This window comes from Sciurus vulgaris (assembly GCF_902686455.1).
Source record: "Sciurus vulgaris genome assembly, chromosome: 1".
Taxonomy (NCBI): domain Eukaryota; kingdom Metazoa; phylum Chordata; class Mammalia; order Rodentia; family Sciuridae; genus Sciurus; species Sciurus vulgaris.
In genome coordinates, this window is record NC_136461.1 from 12,942,041 (window position 1) to 12,966,780 (window position 24,740).

Here is a 24,740-nt window from a genome sequence, read left to right on the forward strand (position 1 = left end):
TCTTACCTGTGTGTGTTGGGGAATCCATTTTCCTGAAGCCAGTTTTTTGGGTGTTTTATTGTTTTGTTTTGTTTTGTTTTTTAACTTTATTGCAATGTCTATTGGATTCCTGCAGCGAGTTGGCCAGACTATCCCCTCTTGGGGAAGGTAAAAAACAAAAACCCCCAAATTATCTCCCTCACTTTCTCCAGCCCTTGCCCACAACTGCACAGCAATATCTGAACACATTTGGTGACAAGAACTTGCAAAAGTGGTCCAGGAATTACATTCTGAATCGTCCCAACACCAGACCCATAGTTGGCTTGTGAATCCGTTATTTTTAGGTAAACGACATGAATTTTGACTACATCAAGGACAACAGAATAGGCTTCTCACAAGTAACAAAAGGGCACCAAAGTTACAGGCTGGAATCTGCAAGGAAATAAGGAGGTCTGTCGCAGGTGGCTAGAGCCAAAGCCAGGCTGAGCAGTGAGCTGCTGGGGGTCTGTCTGCACCCTCTGCTTCTGTGGCCATTGAAGCCTCCCAGTGGCCTACTCTGGGGTCTTAACGGTCAGCAGAGATTACGAGAAACCAGGAATGGCCCAGAGGTAATTCTTGATCCTAGAGAATGCCCCGGGCTGTTTGCTTTCAGTCCCTGAAGCCCGTGTGACCTGGAATTGTGTCCCCTGAATCCTGAATCATACTTGTTACCCCCTCAGCCTCTGCTCAAGTGACCATGTTTGAAAACCCTGCTCCTCCCTCTTATGCCGGTGCCACCAGCCCCCGCCCCGGTCCTCCGCCCGACACCACCCTGCCGGGCCCGCCTCTTCCCACGCAGCCACCCTGCCCTCCCGGCCCCCTCCCTGGGATCAGCTGCAGTGATGCGGAGCTGTCCCTGGGGTCCCGCTTGGGCTTTTTCACAGGCAGCTCCCTTCCCCACCCCCACTGCGCCCCCACTTCATGGGCTTCACAGACTCCTCAACTTTCAAGCCTCAACTGCACTGGCCAAGGCCTCCGAGGACCTCGGTGTTGCCAGCTTCAGCCGCCAGGCCGGTGCCCACGTCTTATGCGTCTCCTGACAACACTACACCGTCCACCGTCCTGACTTCTTGAGGTCGTTCTCCCTCGGCCTCCCTGGTGCCTCACCTTGCTGGCTCCTCCTTCTCGGTTTCTTCTTTTATTTATTCTTTCATGTGCCCCTTCAACAAATATTTTCCAAGAGCCTACTGTGTGCTAGGCCTTGTCCTACACAGGGAGTCAACAGAACAGAATGGCCGCCCTTGTGGAGTTACCTTTGGGGGCAGGTCTTTATTGATGCTTCCCTGCTACTTGGCCTCCAAAAGTTGGCCTTTACTGCCCCTCGAATCCTGTTTGATGGCTCTAAATTCCATCCACATGTTGCTGAGCCCCGAATGTCTAGCCCTGGCCCTGGCTCAGCACCCTCAATTCCACATGCACAGACCCAAGTGCCTGCTTGAGGTGACCTTCGGCTATCTACAGCCATCTAAACCCGACCTGCTGGAAACAGAAATCCCAGCTGCCCCGCTCCAGCCTAAACCTGTTCCTCCACCTGTCATTTTCCATCTCAGACGATGGCACCACCATCCACCCAGTAGCTCAGACCAAAAGCCTAGAGTCATCCTGATTCCTATCTGTTCTTCTCACCCCACTTCCAATCCATCAGCAAGTTCTGTCAACTCTGTCTCCAAAGTGTGTCCTGGAACTATACCCATCTTCTCGGTTCTCCCCGCCCCTGCCCCGCTAGTCCAGGTCACCCGCCTGCCTCCCTGGGCCACTGGAATGACCTCCGACATGGCTTGGCCACTTACACCCATGCCCATCACCCCGGCTACTCCTCATGCCACGACCAGAGCGATCTCTTAAAAATGCAAATCGCATGTCACCGTCTCGTTACCCTCCAGGAAGCGGCGTGGGAGAAGATATGTGCAACATTTATAAAAGACAATGGGTTAGCGACTCCGATGTCTGAGCGACTCCCACAAATCAATTAGAAAGAGATGCGCTTGTGGGAAAGGGGCAGGGGATGTGAGGAGACAGCTCACAAGAGAAGAAATCCCAAGAGCCAATAAATACAAAATTACATGTTTGACCTCCCTAGTAATCAGGGAAACGCAAATTAAACCGAGTTACCATTTTATGCCCAAAACATTGTCAAATTTTTAAAAGGCTGACAAGATCAACGGTTGGCAAGGATTTAAAGAAACAGGAAATTTCAGAGGCTGCCAGTGGGAACATAAATGAGTGTAACGACTTCGGGGAACCAAGTGGCAGCTTCTCACAATGTTGAAACTGTGCCTACCCTGTGCCCTCTAACCCCAGAGCCATCTGTAATGTGAGAGAACAGGATGCATTTGCCTGTAATTTGTCCAGTACCTGGGTCCAAAAAATGCTGGCAACCCAGGACATGGGGGAGTGTCCATCACGTCCCCTCCTGACCACGGGGCTGTTGGGCGCTGCGGCCGTCCAGCATCTCCAGGGGTGTCCTCTTGCATATCGATAGCAGGGCAAAGATCAGAATCAAAACGCGAAACGTGGTTTCTATTAAAGGCAAGTCACTCTCACCCCATCATAGAATAGCAAATCGTTAAGTCGTTAAGTCAGACCACCGTGAGTAGAAAACTTTCTGTGTGGCAGTTCAAAGGACATGACAGGCCTCCGTGACACACGCCTGTGATCCCAGTGGCTCAGGAAGCTGAGGCAGGAGGACGGCAAGTTCAAAGCCAGCCTCAGCAACTTAGTGAGGCCCTAAGCAACTCAGGGAGACCCTGTCTCTCAATAAAATGTATAAATAGGGCTGTGGCTTTGGTTGTGGCTCGGTGGTTAAACGCCCCTGAGTTCAATCCCCCGTACCAAAAAAAAAGAAAAGGAAATGAACTAATTTATACCTACGTCTGTCAAACATTTCACACGGGAAGGAGACTGGAGAAAGATGAGGCACACGCTGCCTTCATGGTGCAAACTTAATATTCTAAACTTAAAAAGAAAAACAGTCTTTCATGACTATCTGGGTCAAATCACAACTTCTTGCCCTTGGCCACACGGCCGGTGTGATCTGGCCCTTGCCCGTGTCTCTACCTCTGTCCGCAGACCACTCACTAAGCTCCAGTCTTGCTGGCCACCCGCCTTTCCACTAGCCACAAAGCCTCTGCTTGGCACTTCAGCTTAGTCTGCCCCAGGCACCCCCCAAGGCCTCCAGATGTTCTTTTTTGGTTTATTGCTTTATCTTCTCCCACCAGGTTGTATGGTCCAGGAAGGAGGAAGGTTGCCTGTCTCGTTCAGCCATCTGTCTCCCAAGGGATGGCATTAGTAGGTGTTCAATAAGTGCTTGTTGAGTGAATAGGTGCGACTTCCTCCAGGAAGCATTCCATGAACTCCTCGGAAACAGGCCCGGGCTCTGCATTCCTCCAGCCTCCTGGCTCGGCCTTCTCAGCAACTTCTCAGCAACAGTTCCCACTGTGACTCAGGGACATTTAATCTGGGGTTCTCGAATGGACGTCAGGGGAGTTCATCAACACCTTAAGGTTCTCTGCAAAATGTCCCACGCCTGTGCCCGTTACATTTTCTGGGCAAGGCTGCCCGTCTTCATCAAAGGGGTCTGTGACACAAACAAAATAGTTTTTGATGCTGTTCTCTTTCAGGTGGGCTGCAGTTGACCAGATCCTCCAGATCATGGGTGGCCTGGGGACTGGAAGGTGCCAAGTGCGCCACTGTTCCCGCCAACGCTAGTGCTGGCCTGGTGTGTGGCGGGTGGGTCTCGGCGACGGGGAAGAGTGGAGTAATGAGGCGCCGGCGCCCGAGGACCAGGCCCGCACTGGCACTTGGACCTCTCAGGAGCCTGCGACATCAGAAATTGGAACAGACAGGAGACAGGGAGCTGACCTCTGAGCAAGGACTCCTGGGACTGGCAGGTCCTTGGACAGGGCTCTCCTCTTGCTCATCCTAAGCCCAGTTCTGAGGACCCGCTAGAGTTTTCAGCCCCAGTCCAGTGACAGCTGTGGCTGCAGGGACAAGCTGCCACCCTCCTCCTCTCCCTCTCCCATCTTGTCCTGGAAGGAAGGCTGCAGGCGCGGCCCCCTCCTGCCTCTGGAGGCCTTGGTAGCAAGGGTGTTGCAGTTAAGATCGGTGCCATCACCAAGCGGGGCAGCCCCATGGAAACCCCACAACAAGACACCAAAACAGAAACCGAGCCCTCTGGGGGCAAGGAGGGGTGCCTTCTCCACCAGCACCTTAGGAATCTAGAAATTCCGGTGGGGCCAACTGGGCCACGGGTGCAGGACACCAGGCCTCATTCCATATAAAGACATCCCAAGTTCCATGACGAATCCCCGTTTACCACGTGGCCGGCCTTTGTCCAAGGCCACAGAACCCTGTCACACACTCCAGAGGGGAGGGGATCTTCACCCAGAGAGCCCCAGTCCCAACCCTCCTGCTCGCTCTCCAAGTACACACACTTACGTGTTCATAAGTCATAGATACATTATGCTGCTGTGGACATCATACAATCTACATTAAGATGCAAGGCAGAAATTTTGAAAGGGGAAGGTTTTTACATATATATGCATATAAAAGAGAAGCTCTTCTTGCCCCACCCCCTCCAGCACCCCCTCCCAGACTTCAGGAACGAAGCCCAGGCAGGCTGGGCCCTCAGTATCACCAGGAATATTTTATAGTGTTGGCTTCCATTTATTGAAACCTGCCATGTGCCAGGCCTTGTGCCAAATGATCTGCCTTGTTGTTGTTGTTGTTGTTGTTGTTGTTGTGTCTAGCTTTGCTTTTGCTTTTTGAGATAGGGTCTCACTCTGTTGCCACTTGGTCTCCTGCTCCTGGGCTCAAGCAATCCTCTGGCCTCAGTCTCCCACATAGCTACAGGTGCACACCTCTGCACCCAGCTGATGATCTATATTTTTAAAAAATTTAATCCTCATAGTACCTGTGTCCCATTGGACAAAGCAGGAAACCAAGGCAGGAAAGGCCACATGACTTGCTCAAGGCCCATGTGCCAACCAGAGGCAGAACTAAGATTCAAACCCAGGTCACCTGCTACCTGTGACCTTATCCTCCACCCTAGAGCCCCTTCGTCTGGAGCCTGTCCTCGGTCACACCAGGCCACCCTGGACTGCTGTCAGTCATCACAGAAACCTTCACAAGGGATCAACATTGCTTTCCGCCTTTGACAGGAGCACAGAGACTCAGAGACTAAATAAACTGCCAAGGCCACAGAGAGGGGGGACGTAATAGCAGAGACTGGGGCCCACTGACTCCAACATGCTCCTAACCCAAGTCTGGAACTGTTTTTCCTGAGTCCAGGTGAATCCTTCGCTAGGTTGGATTTCGAAGACAAAAACCAGCACCTAAAACAATGACTGGCAAATATTCTGAGCTTGGTTGGATATATGGATGGATGGATGGATGGATGGATGGATGGATGGATGGATGGATGGATGGATGAACTAACAGGTGCAGAAACGAATGGACATATGAATTTCTCTGATCACATCTTTCCTCTCAGAATCCCACCAGGAGAGACAGATCCTGGTGTCCACTAAACCTTCTCCAAAAGAGGAGGTCTGGGGGGTGGTACCAGGGCTTACCTCACGTGCACCTAGAGGATCAGTTCCATCAGCTGCACGGTAAGAGCCAGCCCTGCATCTGCACACCCTCTTTACCTTCTTGTGGGCTTCTCTCCAGTGCCATGCCAAGGTCATTACTACTTGCCCATAGAAAAGATTGAAGAGCCTGTAGCACAGAGAGGGGTAGTGAGTTGTCCAAGGTCACACAGGAAATAGCTGGCAGAGTGGCGGGTCTTACCTGCTATCTCACTTCTCCTCCAGCCTATCCCTGTGAATTGGCACCTGACCTTAAGCAGTCAGTTTCTTGATGGGATTGCTAGGGGCTTGCCCCAAATCCACAGGCCACCAGGTCAGAAACAAGCATTCCAGATCTTATCCTAAGGGATCCCAGTTAGCCCCACCAGGCCCAGAGAACTTCAGGGAGCTACCTGGCATACCCCAAATGGTTCGGCCCAGGAACCAGGCAGAAGCAAGAGCATCAACCAAGATGGGAAAAGCAGGAACAACCCCAGAGAGGTTGGCCTCAGGAAGCTGGGGGCAGAATCAGCAATGGTCCTGCCCTGCCTTCCTGCCCACCTTCCTGGCGGGGCTCAGTATCACTGGGAAAGCCAGACACCAGGTAATGGGCCAGGAGAGCAGAACCTCTCTAGAATGAGCACCAGGCCGGGGTACCGGGCCCCCCTGCTAGCCTGGCCCGCCTGCCAGGTCTCACCAGACTACTAAGCACAAAGGCCCTCTCAGAGAGGCAGACGGGTCAGCCCCCCAGGCCAGGGCGGACAGGCTGGCATTCCCTGGCTCTCTGTTTCTCCCTGGCTCCTATAAGTGAATCACTGGGGGAACAGCCCAGGAACAATGCAGGAGGAGCCGGTCTGGGCTCTTCTGGAACAGACAGAAAGCTGGGTCTGTTTCCTTGCTGCTGATGGAGACTGAGGCGGGGCCAGAAATCCACACAGCAGGGCCACAGAATCACACTGGCCATGGTCATCAGAACCACAGAAGGTCAGTGTCCCAGCACTGTGGGACCTGTCAATCGCTGAGCCAATCACAGAAAGCCAGTGTCCCAGAAGCATCAATTATTACAATCTTAGTATCACCTGTCCAAGGAAACACAGACTTCCAGGACCACCAATCATCAGAATCCTCGTGACAGGAGGAAAGAGCCTTGGGTACCATCTTATCTGAGGCTTCATTTTGCAGTTGGGGAAACTAAGTCAGCTGATCAAGGTCACAAAGGTCGGGCCAGTGCGCAGGCCTCACCACCCCCCAGCCTCACTCCACTTCTAAAGGAGAGCAGTGGCCTGAGCTGGGTCCTTGTCCAGGGACCTGCCCCTCTGAAGGGTCATCTGACACCAGCAGGGAACCATGGTCAAGTCCCTCCATTGTGTCGAGATCCGAAGACTTGTGAGCTCCGGTGTCAGGACACTGTGCTTGGCAAGCCTGGGCAGGCCTGGGTTCCCCTGCCTGATATGGGAGGACGCTTGTGATTTCCCCTGGAGTCTGACCATGGTGACCGCGCAGGGGAGAGCTGGTCCTCCTGGGCTTCCACCCGGGGTACCGTCACCTTATCGGGGTCACTTCAGGTCACTGCCAGGACACACAAGGAAACCCAGCCTCATTTCCCCAGGGCCTATCACATGCCGGGCTTGGAGAAGTAACTAAGAAGGGAGAGACCCTGTGCCCACCTCCAAGTCCCATAGGCATGTGATTATTTCAAGTGATGGTCTTATAACAAAAGGGACAGAAATGAAGGAAGTCTAGCATTTAAACGGAACCATAAAGAGTATTTCTTGTATCAGTTCCTGATTTCTGCCCTTTCCTGTGTTGGAGTAACAAGGGCTGAACTTACCTTCCCACTATAACCTCCCAGAAAAATGAACAAAAGGTTGGAACAATTGTTTCCAAACGTTGCAAAAGAGGGGTGACCAGATGGAATCCCTTCAAGAAAAGAAACAATGTGGGGGCCCTGTAATGGCCTGGTTTTCTGTCTGGACACACATTCCAGATCAGAGTTAAAGGACAGACATCCCAAGTGAAACCTTGTCATTTTGCTGAATTGAGGATTTGGAGGTTGGAGTTCAGGGATGCAGCAAAAGTTCTAGAAAGGAGGAAGCTGTGTAAAATAACCGTTGCTGGGAACCTGCTTGGGATTTTCTTGGGCTATTGCTATGTGCTGGTCACTTGTGCACAGGACAGAACACTGGAGGACTGGGCAAAGAACAACTGGAAAGTTGCAAGCTCAACGATACTGAGTTGCAACTGTTCAGAGGGGTAAGAACTCACTCAAAACTATTCAGTGGAGACTCAATGGAGATTCGATAAAGGTTGTGCCTTAGCAGTAAACAGAGCTATTCCCAGAGGAATTCCCAGAGGGCTAGTCCAGATTAGCCATAGCAGAGCTTAAAACCAGATTTGGATGAACCAAGCTGGGATGCAAGTAACCTGCATGCCCATTAGAACAAAACCAGACATTCCTTAAAGGAAAACAACAAAGTAGAGAAAATCGACACTATAATATCCATGTCTAGCACCCAGCCAGAAATCCCTACATACGCCATAAAGCAGGGAATTGTGACCCGTCGCAAGACAAATCAGTCAACAAAAGCAGACCTAGAAATAAGAGAGATGATGGAACTAGCTTACAAAGATGCTTAAACAGATATTATAATCATGTCGAAGGATTTAAAGGAAAAGATCATCATAATGAAGAGAGGAATTTGATATGACATCAAATGCTTTAACATATGTATAACTAGAATTCAGGAAGGAGGGAGGGAGCGAGAGAAATGGGGAGAAGGAGAGAGAGAGACAGACAGAAACAGAGAGAGAAACAGAAAATGTATTTGAATAGGTTAGAATGGCTAGAATGTTCTAAATGTGATAAAAACTATAAACTACAAAACCAGAGATCCAAGAATTCAACAAACTTCAAGAGGATAAACATGAAAACCCCACATCAAGGCCTATAATGCTTAAATTGCTAAAAACACTGACAACAACAAATTTAAAACAAATAGAAAAAAAGGCACGGTCACCTACAGATAACAATGATAAGAATCTAGAGACTTCTCATCAGAAACTATGCAGACCAGAAGACAATGGAACCTCTCTAGCGTGTGTGGAAATCTACCCAGCAACAATAGCCTAAGCCATAGAAGAGAAATAAAAACCTCTCCAGACAAACAAAAGCTGAGAGAATTTGTCACCAAGAGACCTGCCCTGCCAGAAACAGGAAGAAGTTCTTGAAGTGAAAGAAAAATGATACTGGGTGGTACGCAAAGGACCAGCAAGTACAGGAGTGGTAAATATGTGAGTTGCATAAAAGTTTGACCTTTGTTTTTCAACTTTTAAAAATGATAACTATTTAAAACAAAACTAATGACAGTGTATGGTGACATCTGCAAGGAATCTAAAAACAAAATGTATCACTATGGGCACAACGGGGAATGGAAGCACACTGCTAGTGCTTTAAAGGTTTGGTAAAGTCCAGTAGTGAAGCCACCCTCTCCTGGACTTTTCTTTACTGGGAGGCTGATTCAATCTCATGTCTTTTATTGATCTGTTCATTTTCTGTGTCTTCATGGTAGGTCGTGAGTGTCCAGAAATTTCTCCATTTCTTCTAGATTTCCCGGTTTGTCAGGGTGGAGTTGTTGGTGATAGGAAGTTTCTCATGCTATCTGTGCTGGTGGGTCTCTGCGATGTGAACTAAGCTAAGTTGGAACTCCTTTCCTCATATTTAGAATTGGTTCAGATCAGAAGAGATGTTTTGCTCAGCCTTTGGAAGGTAAGTAAAACAGTAGCTCTTGGATTTTTAATTTTTTACAAAATTTTCGCAGAGAACTGGTGCAGGAACACCAGGTGCTGTGGCAGCTTGCACACACAGTCGCCTCACTGCTGGGTCACCTTGCTGTTGCCAGCCAGCAGCTGGGTCCCTGGCTCCTCTAACTCCTGCTGGATTGTCCTTTGGTTGCTCTGACCTGGGACCAGGTGTGTTTAGCTTCATGATGCAAGTCCCCAGACTCTCCTGTAAGTCACTCCCATCACTGAAGGTAGATGGGGAGGCGGTGAGGAATGACCCCTGAGTTCTAGATTGTTCTTGCTCTCCCCACTCCTATGCCAACCTTAAATACATCTCTCCTTCCCAGCTGCTTCCCTGCACCATCAGTACCAGCACCAGACACAAGAAAAGAGCCTTTACTGTTTCACCAACTCCACAGAATTATGTAAGGTCAGGCTCCTATAATAAATCCCTCATTTTTTATCCCACTCTGTGGTTCTGTTTCTCTGACTGAACCTTGACTAAAAAACATGCGAAGTGGCATAAAACTATGTGAGTACTAAGTGATAATTTAAAGATGTACGTTATTAACCCTAAAGCAATCACTAAAAAAATTTTAAGAGTTAGAATAAAATGGAATAATTCTTCACTAATGAATCCAAAAGAAGTCAGTCAAAGGGAAGTTAAGGAACAAAGAGGTTATGGGACAAATAGAAAGCAAATAGCAAGATGGAAGATTTAAACCTACCCACATCAATCATTCCATTAAAGGTAAGTTGTCTAAACAGTTCCATTTACAGGTTGAGATTATCAGATTGGATTTAAAGACCACAAGACCTAATCGTATGCTGTCTACAAGAAACCCACTTTAAATGTAAAGATACAGATGGGTTAAATGGGGAAAAAAATATGTACTAGGGAAACATCCATCTCAAAAAAGTTGGAATGGCTATATTAATATCAAAGTGGACATAGAACAAGGCTTATTATCAGAGGTTAAGAAGGACACTTATCAATGAGAAAGGGATCAACTAATCAAGAGGACATAGGACTCTTAAGTGTCTACGTGCCTCATAAGCAGAGCTTCAAAATACTTGAAGCAAAACGTGGCACACCTACAAGGGGAAAGCAGCAAACCCGTTCACTCCCAACGCCGAGTGAACAGGTGAGCAGAAAGTCAGGGAGGAGGCAGAAGACTTAAACACTGTCCATCGACTTGAACTTGCTGACGTTTACAGAACACCCTGCTCAAGGGCACACAGACATTCACCAAGGCACACAAAGGTGAGGCCATAAAACATGTCTTCATACAGTGAAGAGGATTGAAATAGCCACACTGATTCTGGAGAAAAATAAGGGACTCACAAGTTCCCAGAGGTAAAGGATGGAAAGGAACTTTCGATGTAATGCACATGCGTCATGTTCGATGGTGATGTGCTGCTGCGGGGCCTGCAGACCTGACTCCTTGCAAACCAGGCCATGAGTCAGGAAGGACTCTGGGGCCACAGAGCGGGTCACTGAAGGTCTATAGAACTCTTCAAAGGAGGCAGTGGCGATAAAGGTTTGAGTCATCTGGTTTACAGCCAGTTCCCTGAGCTCCTGAGATGAATCCACTGCTACACCTCCTCCTCCATGCGCCCAACACCTAGCCAACCATGTTCCCAGTACTCCCACCTCGACCCACCACCTCAAAACTGTTGATCTTCTAAAAAGATCCATCACATATTTCTTGTCAGAGAGCATTTAATACAGATAAGCAAATTCAAAATAAATGAATTAATAAGAAGTAAAAAAAAAAATAAAAACCTTCATTGACTATTGGCTCAATACCACCCAGTGGTAACCACACCTAACATTTTGGACAAACAGCTGGGGATTGAACCCAGGGACACTCGATTACTGAGCCACATCCCCAGTCATTTTTATTTTTTATTTAGAGACAGGGTCTCGCTAAGCTGCTTAAGGCCTCTCTAAGTGGCTGAGGCCGGCCTTGAACTCATGATCCTCCTGAGCGGCCGGGATCACAGGCGAGAGCCACAGTGCTGGCTGCTTTTCAGCCCTTTCCTGAACATTCATTTAGCTCTTTTACAAACCAGGATTGTACACGTACTAGCGTGACCCAGTTCAACCAGGGCTGTCCTGGGGTTTGCACGGAAGACCTCAAACCCCAGGAAGCTACGGGTCCTGGCAAACGGAGAGAGTTGGTCCCCTGCAACTCCCTGCCTCTTAGACGAGCTCCTTCAGAGGTTGACAACGGCAACTCGTGTCCTCGTTTTAATGACTGCAGGGAGGCCAGTGTGTGTAGAGGTCCCAGGGGCCTTGGAAGCACCCCGAGGTTTGCAGCGGAGAGCTCCAGTGTCACGGGCAGCAGAGTCCAATACGAGAAGAGCGGCTGACTCGGGAGAGAAAGAGCCGAGCCTCTAGTTCCACCCTCTCCGGCCTCACGTCCCAGCCGCCCTGCTCTGTGCCCCTGCGCGGGATCTATCTGTACGACAGAACGTGTATTTCATTCAGTTATAAATAAGTCTCCGTGTAACGGAGGTTTTCTGCTGATTTCAAGCACAATCCTACAAGTTGGACACACCATCGCTGATGGCGTCTCACCTCCTTGACAGGCCTGGGGGATCCAGCCCGGTCCAGACTCTGCTCCCCAACCCAGCGTAGTCCACCACCTGCCCCCACCCAGCAAGCCATGCCAACCCGTGCCATTTCTGGAGCAGCCGGTTCCCACTTCGAGCCTCTGCACAAGCAGCCAGAGGTCCCTATCGTCCCCCTCCCCGCTCCTAGCCAGTGAGACCCAGACCAAGTGCCACCTCTGCCAGGAAGTCTTCCCAATACAGGGCCCCTCCCAAGTCCAGGCTGGGTGCCCTTCTCTGGGTTTCCATAGCGTCCTGGGTTTACCTGCACCCAACACTGACCACGTGACTTTACAGTCGCCTGTTTAGCCCTCTGTGACCTCCTCAAAGTCAGGGACTGCCCTTCAGGTCTGAATCCCTGGTCCCCGCCCAGCCCAGCCGTCTCTTGGTGAATGGCAACAGAATAAACAAACAATAGCTCGCACGTGTACACAGCCCTTGGAACTCGCCAGGCCCTCTCGAGAGCACTTCACAGACATTAACCCATTTAACACGAAAGACAACCCTACGAGCCAGGTGCTTTGGTTGTCTGCACTTTACCGAGGAGGAAACGGGCACAGAGAACTCAAGGTACTCGCCAGGGTCACACAGCAACTAAGTGAAAGAATGGGGACTTAAACTCAGGCCGAGTGGCCTCAGCATCAGTTGCCATGCCTCTCGGTGAAAGAATGAATAAATAAATGAATGTACAGATGTCACAAGGAACGAAGACACAGATGAAGCACAGATAAGGCAAAGAGCACGGAAGTGAAGGTCCAGTAGCCTGCTTCACAGACTGCTCCATCTTCAAGACGCCCTGGTCACTGTTCATCTGAGGACATTCTTCAGTTTTAGTCAGTGCCTGGGAAGGTGCCAGAAGTCTAGTTTCTCCTCCCTCTGCACCCCTTTACTAGCACCCACCCAGCAATCCTTCCATACCTGTTCACGGGGCACCAGTACTGTAGAATCACTGAGTGTCAGAACTGGGAGGTGCGCTTAAGGTTGTGCAGTCTAACCTTCCATTTCGTAGATGAGAAAATTGAAGCCCAGAAAGGCAAAGTAACTTGCCCAAGGTCACACAGCAGATCAGCGGCAGAGTCAGAATGAACCCAGTCTCCTGGTTTCCAATCTCCCTTTGCTAACTTGTGTCTGATCACTGTGTGCGCCTTGCCTATCAAAGGGCATTTTGGGTAGAAATGCAACAGATGGTTTTAATAATTTCTCAATCACAGACGCTACCCTAAATCTGCTTCTGTGTTGGTTTGAAAAGTTCCTGGGAATAGGGAGCCGAGAAATTCAAGGTCAAAGCCCTGCAATTTCCTCCAGGCAGAAAAATAAGCAACCAAGCCCATCACTGAGGACGGGGCCTGTGCTGGGTGCTTCCTCCCATCACCCCACGGGCTCCTGGGCCTGATGCTAACGAGCCGCGTTGCAGAGGTGAGCACACGCAGGCTCTCAGAGGTGGGTGATTGACTCATCCCAATGTCTCTGAGACTGTCCCGGCTTTGAGACCAGAGTCTGGCATCCCAGGAACCCCCTCCATCCCAGGCAAACCACTGGGATGGGCACTGGAAGGATTTGCTCCCAAGAGCCACCCAAGACCCCTGCCCACCCCTGCTCCGTCTCCACGCCCTGCCGCCTGCTCTGGATAAACAGATAAACTTGAGAGGGAGGAGCAGACCCACAACCCAGGGGCAGGTGGCTGGGAACTGAGGAGGGACCCAGGGGCAGCTCCGGAGCCAGGTCAGCCGGGGCCACTGCAGCTGAGCCGTCTGGGAGGTTGAAGGCCACCAGTGTCCCATTAAGGAGGACAAACAGGGCTTTATTCCCTTCTTCTCTCTCTCCCAGGAGACTATTTACAGCAACGGCCCTGTTATCAGCCAGGTCTCTGGTTTCTTGCCAGGCAGTGACAAGGAGCTTCAGGTCTGTGACTCTGACCAAACCAGTCTCCCTGGGACCCTTGCCCAGAAGCCTGACGAGGCAGGGCAGGGTGTTGACCTCGAAGGCCACTGCCCAGACCAGAGGCCAGGCTGGTCTCCCTCTGCTGGGGAGGGCTCTGGAGTAGCCAGTCACCTCTGGGAGCAGACATACTGCCCTGGCCTCGGCTAACCTTGCCCTGCCCAGAGCCCTGGAGTGAAGGGTCATCACTGCACATTCAGGAAAGGACACTAAGACCCTGAGAGGGGACGCCCCTGGTGAGGTCAACAGCATAGGGCACACAGGGTGTCAAAGGCAGAGCCGTGACCCCAACTCTCCCTACCCCCAAGCCTGGCACTCTCCTCTGCCTGAGGTTGTAGCTTGAGGACACAGAGGTGGACATCTGTGTGGCTCCTGCTTCCCACACCACACCTGCCTGGACGCCTCTCACGCCCTCCTGCACCCAGCCTGCACCTCCTGGTCCTGGGACGCCCAGAGGGCCGCCGTCAGCCAGCTTCCCCAAGCCCAGGCTGGGGCGAGGGCCAGAATACTGGGGTGGCCTGCTCACACCACAGTTCTCGCGGTGGTGTCTCCCCTGCGCTAGGACAGGGACCGCCCGCCCGTCCCAGCACTGCAGATCTGTTGACTGAAGAAGTAGATCATTCTTCAGATATCTCCAGCTCCCATCTCAGCCACACGGCGCCCGGCAGGGACCACCGTTCCACACCCGCCCCTTGCCCCTGCCTGCCACTCACGATTCTCGGTGGGATCCCTGACCCACAGTTTACTGTCACCAAGATCCTTTGGAAATGCAGAAACTGAGGCCCCACTGAGGACCCGGCACCTAGGGATGCAAACCTGGCACTTAGCGGGAGCTTAGTGACTGTGCGATGCCAGGTCGAGCTATCCTGTCCTGCTGCGCGTCCCAGACTGCGGCTGCTGATGTGCTGAGTTCAGGTGGGGAGAGCGCCGTCCAGACTGGGCAGGCAGGAAAGGACCAGGGGTGCCCTTGCCCAGGAGGATATTCCACCTGGGCAGGAAGAGGGGGCGTCACACCTAGGCGCTGGGTGCCCAGGACACACAAAGCCCTTGAACTACTTTATCCCATTTAATCTTCTCAACGGCTTATGCAGTAGAGGGTCCCGCCATCTCACGTTACAGCTGAAAACAGGGGCTCAAGCCAGGTGCGGGACAGCCCCTGTGGTCCAGCTCCTGGGGAATCCTCTGGGCAGCATAGCAAGATGGCTGTGCTTGAAAGAAGGAGAGGGGGAGGGGAGGGGGGAGGGGGGAGGGGGAGGGGGGGTGGCTGGCCCAAGCCCACAGCTAGGAAAGAACAGAGAAGGGACGGAACTGGCCCTCTCCACCTGGTGCCTGCAGTGTTCCCGGCCCTGTCAAGTGGACCTCAGTCGAGTGGACCTCGGTCGAGGATGGACGGGCAGCCTTGCAGAGCAGTGATCCCGGCTCCCAGGGCCGCTGAGCTGCTCTGCTGACACCTGCCACCTCAACCACCCGAGAGCCGAGGCCTTGGGCCACACTTCCTCTCCCTTGGTGACCTTCAGCCAATCATCACCAGTCCAACGAACGCAAACACACCCATGGCTCTGATGGGTGATGTCACCCCCCAGCCATTTCCCTCGCTGGCTGGAATTCCCGAGGTGCCCCAGGCCCCTTCCTGCCTTCCGAAGTCTCCCTGGCGGACCATGGGAACAGCCGGGCAAAGGCACCGCCCCGCTGAAGATGCAGGAGAGCGGGCCACAGCCTCGCTTCCGCGCTGTCCCTATCCCTCCCGGCCGAGACCTCTGCGCATTTCCTCACCTCTGAGCCTCTGCTTCCTCACCTCTGAAATGGGTGGGTAATGATCTGACCTCCAGGGGCGGTGTGGGCAGCAATTAGTGGCACCTGGTCTCTGCAGTTCTCACTGCCGGCAAACTGAATGCAGCACAAGATTGGGGGGATGGCAGGCACAAGGGGGCAGCCAGCAGGTGTCGGTCAATTCATAGAGGGGCTCATGGGTCACTTGGAAGCAGAGGGAGCACAGGAGTTGGACACAGGTGAGGGTGTCCCGTGAGGAGGTAGCCCTGAGGGCAGGCAGTCTGCCCACAGAGGAGCCTCTACCCCACGTGTTTTGGGTTCCAGGAATTAAACACAGGAACAGTTCACTGAGGAGACACATCCCTGTCCTCTTCTCTACCTTGTTTAGAGACGGGATCTTGCTAAGTTGCCGAGGCTGGCCGTGAACTCGCCATCCTCCTGCCTCAGCCTCCCTAGCCGCTGGGACAACAGGCGTGTGCCACCGCACCCAGCCCTCTACCCGACTTCACGGCCAGGGTGAGAGGGCAGTTTCAGAAAACAGCTTCTTGGCTTTACTGCACATTCCTGCAAAGGACACTGGCCACCGTGGCCAGGCCCCTCGGTGACTTCACGGGAAATGACACAGAAGGGAAGAGGTGGCCCAAGAGAAGGCTGGGGCTGGTGGTGGAGGGAGCTGGGTTGCGAGCTCAGGCGGACAGACACTCGAGAGCTTCCCCGGTAGGGCCTGGCGGCCAGGCCCATGGACACTCGGGTGGTTGCGGTCCAAGCGACCCTGTGCTGCCCTGGGCTGGAGGTGGCTGGAGAGACGCCCGAGAGGGGCAGGAAGGCCCCGCCTGCAGAGCCCAGCGTCCAACCCGGGCTCCCCCGGCTGCCCTGTCCAGACCTGGACCGGGGACAGAAGGCAAGCCCAGGGGACCCCAGCAAGTCCTTATAAAGTGAAAACTCCCGGCGAGTGGCCCGCGGCCACTCGCTCACTGCAAAGCTATTTCTTTCCACCTCTTCAGCAAAGCTTCCACGGCGGACGCGAAGTCACGGCTGCTGAAGGCTCTGCCTTCCCATCATTTCCTCGGAATTCTTTGCTTCTGTTTAACCGACCAAACCTCCACAGGAGCTGGCGGCCAGAGCGGCCAAGGTCACTGGCGCGGGCTCCGCCCCCTCGCTGCAGGGCCTTGACCCTGCGTATGCCATCACTGGCCTCCAACTCTGGGTCTGCAAACATCAGTCCCTGCTTCCCAGAAGCTTCTAAGGGGACAGGCAGCCCTGCACCCTCACCCCGGGCAGCCCTGTGTGGAGCCGTGTGAGCGCAGCGCGTGCTGGCTGGTGGTAATGATGGCCAGGGAACGCACACGCTCACACACGCGTGTGCACATGCAGACAGATAGGATCTCGCAGGCACACATGCATGTGCATGCACACATGCTCAAGACACACTCAACACACACCACACGCAGAGTCCTGACCGTTGCTCCTGGAAGGTGCACATTCTAGGGCGGATTCAGACCCTAGTCCAGGGACCCCTCACTGCAGAGGGAAATAGAGCCGGGATAGGTGCCTGTGACGGGCCAGTCCTGGGGGCAGGAGTGGGACAGGACAGGGATCCCAAGGAGCAGAGGCCAGCGGGGAGATGGAAGCGCTGGCCAAACCCAGGCAGGGAGGAGCGGTAGGCGACCCCCTGCAGAACTGTGCCCCCGGCCAGGTGGAGGTCCATACCCAGAGCTCGGCACAGGCACAGGGGTGAGGGGAGCAGTCACAGAGTGCAGGGGGGCAGCGCTGAGCTAGCAGCCCAGGGCAGTTTCCAGCCTTGAGGTTCCAGTTCCCCAGGTGTCCAAGTGGCTTTGTAGGGGGCACTATGAGGGGTCAATGTGTTAAACTTAACGTGGGGCCAGATGAGACAGGACTGTACCCAGTCACGGTGTGGACAAAAGGCAGTGAGTCCCACAAAACTGACAACGGAACGTTCTACCCATTCGTTTATTTTCCCTGTGATCTGAAAAACGCCAGCCAGCGGACAGAGCAGCAGTTGCCTGCAGGAGGCCGGTCGGGTGCAGCCAAATCAGTACCTGCCTTCCCAGACTCCGCATCCAGAGGGCCACCAGGTGGCAGCTGGTGGGGGACAGAGGACAGGAGCAGGGGACGGGAGCAGAGGGCACTCTGGGCGGTTGCTGGAGAACAGATAACACGGTGATGGTTCCCGTCCGTCATCCCAGGAGCGGAGGAGAAGTAGGTCCAGGATCCGGGCCATGTTGGACATAAAGAACATGCAAAGAGGGCTGGGGAGATAGCTCGGTTGGTAGAGTGCTCGACTCGGAAGCACAAGGCCCTGAGTTCGATCCCCAGCACCGCAAAAAAAAAAAAAAGAACATGCAAAGAGTGGCCTCCTACAGCAAGCCCTTGACCACTAGTCCCCTGTCGTCCCGAGCCAGTGGTGACAGAAGTCAGAGGCCTCTAACTTACCTCGTATGCCCAGCCTGGCACTTGGCCACTTTTTTACGGAACTACGTACAGAAAGATAAAAAAGGGAAAGGAGGGGGTGGGTGCTGGCGTGGACCCCCCGCCGGGCGGCACGCAGCCTCTCCGCTAGGCCAGCTCTCGGGAGCACTGGCCACGTTCAGCCCTGCCTTAATGGCACAGAGGCCCAGGGCGAGGGTGGTCTGGATAACGCGGGTCTCTACAAGACTGGGGCTGCAAGGGCGGAAGTGGGAATGTTTCCCTCAATCCAGTTCTTGCAACAAGCCAGGCGTCCAGAATCTCCCTTCTGGCCCAGGGGCATGGAGGACGAAGGGAGGGAGGGGCGAGAAGAGGAGAAGGGACGTCGCAAAGCACCTCCCGGTACCGCTCTGCGCCCGGCCCCGTGAGGCCAGCTCACCCAGGGCCGCCAGGGAGGCCTCGGAGATGCTGGGTCACAATCAGCACGACCATCGCAGGCTTCGCGTCCAAGGGCTCCGATGTGAGGCCCCCGGCAGCAGGAAGAGGTTCTAGCCCCCCATCCGCACTGGACCCTCGGGGACCAACAGGCAGGCCGCCGGCCCCCCAGAGACAGGGGCCTGACTTCCAACCCCAGCGTGATGCCTTCTCACTCGGGAAGTTCCCTCTGCGCTCGAGCCTCAGTCTTCTGGACTGTGAAGTGGGCCACCACCGGTGTGCGGAGCTGTGTGGCGGGTATTGACGAGCTGCAGCCCAGCTCTGGGGGAGTCACTCGGGCGGGGGATCGGGCAGGGGGTCTCAGTGGGACCAGCATGAGTCCTTCAAAGTTGGGGCAGTAGGGCTGGGTTGAAGGCGTGGGGCGGGGTGCGCTGAGTGCCCACCTCTGGTGCTCTGTACGCAGGCAGGCCTGCTGGCCTCTGGTGACGTGGCAAAGGTGGCTACTTCCTATTCTCTTTGAACGTGATTGACGTTTAAAAGAGGGCCCACCCTCGGCCACCCCGTGCTCCGTAACCACCTGCCTCTGTCGACTGAAGCTCCAGACAAGCCTGGGGTTAAAGAAAGCTTACCAGGAAATGACGGCCTCACACTTCCCTGAAAGCCCGTGAAGAAATCCACGTGCCACGAGGCAGCGGAAGCTGAGCCAGGGCGAGATAGGGTCATGGAAACTGCAGATTCCCGGCCAGGGCGAGGAGAGGCGTGTCCACACAATGCCACAAAAAAGCAAACGCCAAGACTGGTGCTGGGACCCCATGGTGCTCAGAATCACTGAAACCTACTGAAGGCCACAGATGTCAACATCGGGAACCTTCCCCCCAGAAGCCTCTCTGTTCTTAGATGGAAAGACATCGGACACAGCTATCACGCCGCGGAGACTTAAAGTTCACACTTTTTAGCCAGTGTGGTGGCGGCAACCTGCTAATCCAGTGGTCAGGAGGCTGAGGCAGGAGGATTGTAAATTCAAGCCAGCCTCAGCGAAGGCGAGGCCCTAAGCAATTCAGTGAGACCCTGTCTCTAAATAAAATACAAAATAGGGCTGGGGATGTGACTCAGGGGTGGAGTGCCCCTTGGGTTCAATCCCCAGCAACAACAACAACAACAACAAAAATTTAACATCTTTTTGACCAATCCTCCCCTCGTTATAGGCTTCTTTCCCTAAAAACATCATCTAACCACTTTTGACAATAGCTTCACTACAAAGATCTTCAACAGAGAGCTACGCATGTTAAGAAATTAAATCCCACAGTAGAACAGAGCGAATTCATCATAGGTGCATTTATTTTTGGCTTGTGAGGCTTTCCAGTCAAGACTTGGTAAAATTTTGGTGATAAAGATCTTCAGCAAGGGCCAATATGTGTTTTACACTAATGACCTTGAATCTGTAGCTTCCAACACTATCTATGCACGGAGCTGACTTCATTCCCGCCCTGCATTTTATTCCGTTGCCTCCCCAGTCTCTGCCCTGACTGGAAGCTCTCAAAGGAACAAAGCAGTTGAACTTTTCACCACATGAAGAAAGCACATTAGTCCATTTTTTTGTTGTTGTTACTATCAACCAAATAACCAGAAGCTGGGTACTTATGAAGGTGAAACAAGGTTAGCTCACTGTTTAGAAAGCTGAACTCCAAGGTCTGGCAGTCCCACTAATTTGACTTCTGGTCACCAAAATCATCATGGCAGAGAACAGGCGTGAGAGGGGCAGACCACATGGCTAAACAGGGAAGGACAGTACGGGGTGGGGGGCTTGTGCCTTTTATAAACAAGCGTCTGGCAAGAACTAACTCAGGGGCTCCTTAGGAACTACCGTGACCCCCATGATGGCCTAGGACTTCCTGCGCGCCTACACAACCACACTAAGGACCAAGCTGCCCGCACATGAACCCCTAAAGGACAAACCAAGTTCAAATGATAACAGAAAGGACGGGAGATGAGCGGGTTACTGGAGAGTCTAAGTTGTTCGTTTAACCATAATAAGAACGGCTCCGTTCATGGGTTAGAGCTGCGCTCTGAGCCGACTCTTCACAGGCTGCCGCTGGACCCTTGCGCTATGATGCTGAGCCACGCAGGGGTAGCGAGGGGCCCTATTGCCAAGGTGATCCCTGTGACGGACAGCTGGGAGTCACCCTTCAAACCGAGTCCAAGGCCGGGTGGGGGCAGCGGTCTCTGCTTTCCCAAGCTCCCCTGAGGAGGGGCGGGCTGCCACCAGGCATCCTAAAGGGAGCTCCATCCTCCCGCGTCCACCTGAGGCCACCAGAAGAAGCCTGCAGTGCCACAAGGTCACATCAGCTGGCCTGCTCAGTGGAGAGGAAACGCCTGAGGAAGCAAGAGGGGAAGGTATTCTGAGAAGGATGGAAGGTGGGCAAAGCTAAATGAAGGGCAGCCCGACCGGCTGGAGCAGAGCCGCAGGTAAAGGGACCAACACCATGGGACTGACCGTGCATCCGAAGTCCCGCTCCCGGAAGTGCAGCGTTAAGACAGGTGTAGGAGGCTGGGTCCAGAGAGCCCCATCCGAGCCTCGCCTGGGCTGGAGACCAGGGCTGTCTCTCTGTCCAAGCCACTGGGACCCTCGGGGCTCCGTTCTTACCTCCGTCCCATCCCTGTGAGTCCCACTGACGGGACTTCAAAGAACCAGGCTCTCGGTCCCCTGACTCACTGGAGGACGGTCTCTCAGTGAAAGAAAGCAGCTGTCCCTGGAAGGGAGAGTGGCAATGACAAGTCACGGCTGCGGCATGACCCGGGAGCAACACGACTCCCTGGTGACTTTACAGGTGGCCTTATCCGTCACTCCAGACTGACCGGTGGTGGCCCCGTCAGTTCCTTCTCGGTCCAAGCTAATTTTCACTTTGTCAGCTCGAAGGAGTCAAATGGGTTAACGTTCACAAAGTGCTCAGCACTGCGCCTGGCAACCAGAGTATGATTTTGTGTGAAATATAAACTAAATAAAAGATGGCGTACTGCCATGTTTAAGATGGAGGTGAATGTCCATTAGCTCAGCTCAGAAGGGCTCTGGCTAGATAGATAAAGGGGAGAAAGGTTTCCTTTTTTCTTTTCCCTCGAGCAAGCAAGGCTATGGAACTAGAAGCATCCCAGGCTTCTGATTGCAGGCATCCAAAGGCCAGGTTGAGAAAGACCCTGGGTTCCCACTCAGGCGTGCCCAGGCGAGGGAGGAGCCTTTGCCGAGTGCTTCTTTTACCTGGGGCTTATCTACTCCATAGGTCAAGGACTGTTATCCCATCGCTATGAAGGGCAGTTGAGGTAGTTGCCTAAATTCGCTGACTAGCAGCAGAGCCAGGATTCCAGGCTGGCCACAGCTGAGTCCACAGCCATCCACGCATCGTTTTTCTTTAGGAACCCGGAATAGAGAAAATACAACAAAATGGCCTTTAAAATTTTTGTCAAGTCAATGTCCTCACCACAATTAAAACTCAGTGTGGGTTGGGGGTGTGGCACAGTGGTAGAGCACTTGCCTAGGGTTCTTGAGGCCCTGGGTCTGTTTCCCGGCACTGAAACAACAACAAGCCTCAATAACAAATTCCCCCTCCAAAAAAAATATGTAAAAAGATAATGGTATAATAGTCATCATCATCATTCTTTATGCTTTCAAAAATGGGAAATAATCTAAATGCCAAACAGTAGAACATGATTAAATTATAATATATCCAGATGGTGGAATATTATGCAACCATTACAAATGACATTTAAGTATATGGTGAACATAAAAGATATTCATGATATATCATTCATATATTCATACTATTTTGTGAAAAAAAAGTGTTAAAAACAGTGTATGTCATCTCAGAGTCAATGCACTCCCTATCAAAATCCCAACATCTTTTGCAGAATAGGAAAATTCATCCTGAAATTCATATTCATAAAACAACAGTCTTAGAAATCCGAAGGACAATATCAAGCCTTCTAACATATGTATGATTGTAGCCCTGGAAGGAGAGAAAAGAGGGGCAGGAAGAAAAGTGTTGGAAGCACAGTAGCCAAATATTCCCAAATTTAGTGAAAAACATTGACTAACAGGTCCAAGAAGCTCAACAAGAAAGGTAACACAAAGGGAATCATACTTAGATATATCACAGTAAAACTGCTAAAAGACAAAGGAAAAGTTTCAAAAGCAAAGAACAATGATACGATAAGCAGCCGAGTCCTCTCTAGAACCAGTGGAGGTGAGAAGACACTGGAGAGACCTATTCACAGTGCAGGAAGAAAGATCTCGTCAGTAAAAATTTGTCTATTCAGTAAACCTGACCTTCAAAACAAAGGTGAAGCAAAGACATTTGCAGATACATAAAAACTAAGAAAATCTATTATATGCAGAACTACATTACAATAAAAACTAAGTGAAAACTTCAGTGAGAAATGAAACCTGAAGGTAATCCAGATCCATAGGTTGGAATCCATAAAAGTGTGGGGGTTTTTTGTTTAGTCTTCTTAATTTTTTATAAAGAAGTGATGGCCATTTAAAGCTAACATGATAACACTGTACCATTGGGTTATATGTCACACATATGATCACAATAGTGCAAAGGAGGGGTATAATTGAACTACACTGGTGAAAGTCCTTGATAAGTTGAAATAATTGTGACAAAATTAAGATATATTGCATGGTCCATAGAAGTCACTAAAACCCCACGAAAATATTAAAAAAGAAAATTTAGATGATACATTTAAGAAAATTTGCTTAACACAAAGGAAGGCAGCATAACAGTGACCAAATTATATTGCTCTATTGTGTACATGTTTGATATGCAGCAACAAATCCCATTACAGGCAATATAATGCACCAATAAAAAAATGTGGGTAGAGGAAAAAGAAATCAGAAGAGGTGAGAGAGAGGAACAACAAAAAGCAGACAAGCAGAAAGCAAACAGCAAAATTTCAGATGCATTCCACCCATGTCAATAATTACACTAAATGTGAACCAATTAACCCTCCCATCAAAGGCATGGATGCTTTAGACTGGATTGAAAGCAAGTTCCTCTGTCTACAAGGAAGTAAAAGGATGGGAAAGAATGTACCATGCAAATACAAGCATGAGAGAGGGAGACTGGTCACATCGATAACAAAGCAAAATTGACTTTAAGGCCATTTCATAATGGAACATTTTATAAAACAAAAGAATCAACACAGCACAAAGATAGAGCAGCTATAAGTGTATATTCTTAAGATGGTAACAGCCCAAAGTAAATGAAGATTTAAAAATTCTTCTCTTAGTAATTGATAGAAAAAGTGTCAGAAAATCAAGGATACAGGCTATTTTAACAATACTTGATATAATTGATAATTATAAAACTCTACCTGACAAAGAGTAGAATATAATTCTTTCAAAGGGTACATGGTACCTTCACAGGATATTTCTTGTCCTGGGCCAAAAATAGATCTCAAAACACTTGAAAAAATTGAAAACATGCAGCATATATTCCTTAAACACAAAATAATTAAGTTGGAAATTAATAGCAAAAAGTAATACAGAAATCCCCCCAAACATGTGGAAATTAAATAATATACTTCTAAATAAATAATGGCCAAAAGAAAAAAATCATGAAAGAATTCAGAAAAATATTTTGACCTAACAACTCATATTGAAATTTTCAGGATTTAGTTACAGTAGTGCCCAGTGGGAAGTTCGTATCTTTTAATGCTAGTACTATTAAAAAAAAAAAAAAAAAAAGGAATAAAAGTAATCAAAGTGTCCACTTAGGGGGGAAAATTAGGCCAGAAGTAAGTACAAGAAAGGAAGTAAGAAGAGCAGAAACTAATAAAATAGAAAACAAATAATTAAGAACATCAATGAAATTTAAACTCATTCTTTGTAAAGACAAAATAAAATTAATAAAGCTTTAGCTAGATCGATTTTTTTTACAAAAGAAAGAAGTCACAAGTCACCAGTAAGAGGAATGAAATGGGGCATCACTACAGATCCTACAGACAGGAAAAGGATCAACAGGACGACTTCCACTTCCAGCCAAAAGGAAATAACAGGGACACGATTTACTCTCCTCCTTGAAACAGACATAACATAGTAAGCATCCATTTCCAGACATCAGATAACAGGCAACAAGCTTCCACGATCCCTGAGGGACACAAAGCCAACAAAGTGATCCCTGCAATTAGTCCAGC

The 24,740-nt window shown here is 51.0% G+C and overlaps 1 long non-coding RNA gene across 1 annotated transcript; it reads right to left on the minus strand.

Moving 5' to 3' along the window:
• Positions 1-3,768: 3,768 nt before the first annotated feature.
• On the minus strand, positions 3,769-6,333 carry LOC306665812. Its single transcript, XR_013765112.1, has 3 exons — positions 6,283-6,333; positions 5,592-5,736; positions 3,769-3,835 (listed from the first exon to the last, which is right to left on the minus strand). It is a non-coding gene; the product is annotated as an uncharacterized lncRNA (long non-coding RNA).
• Positions 6,334-24,740: the final 18,407 nt, after the last annotated feature.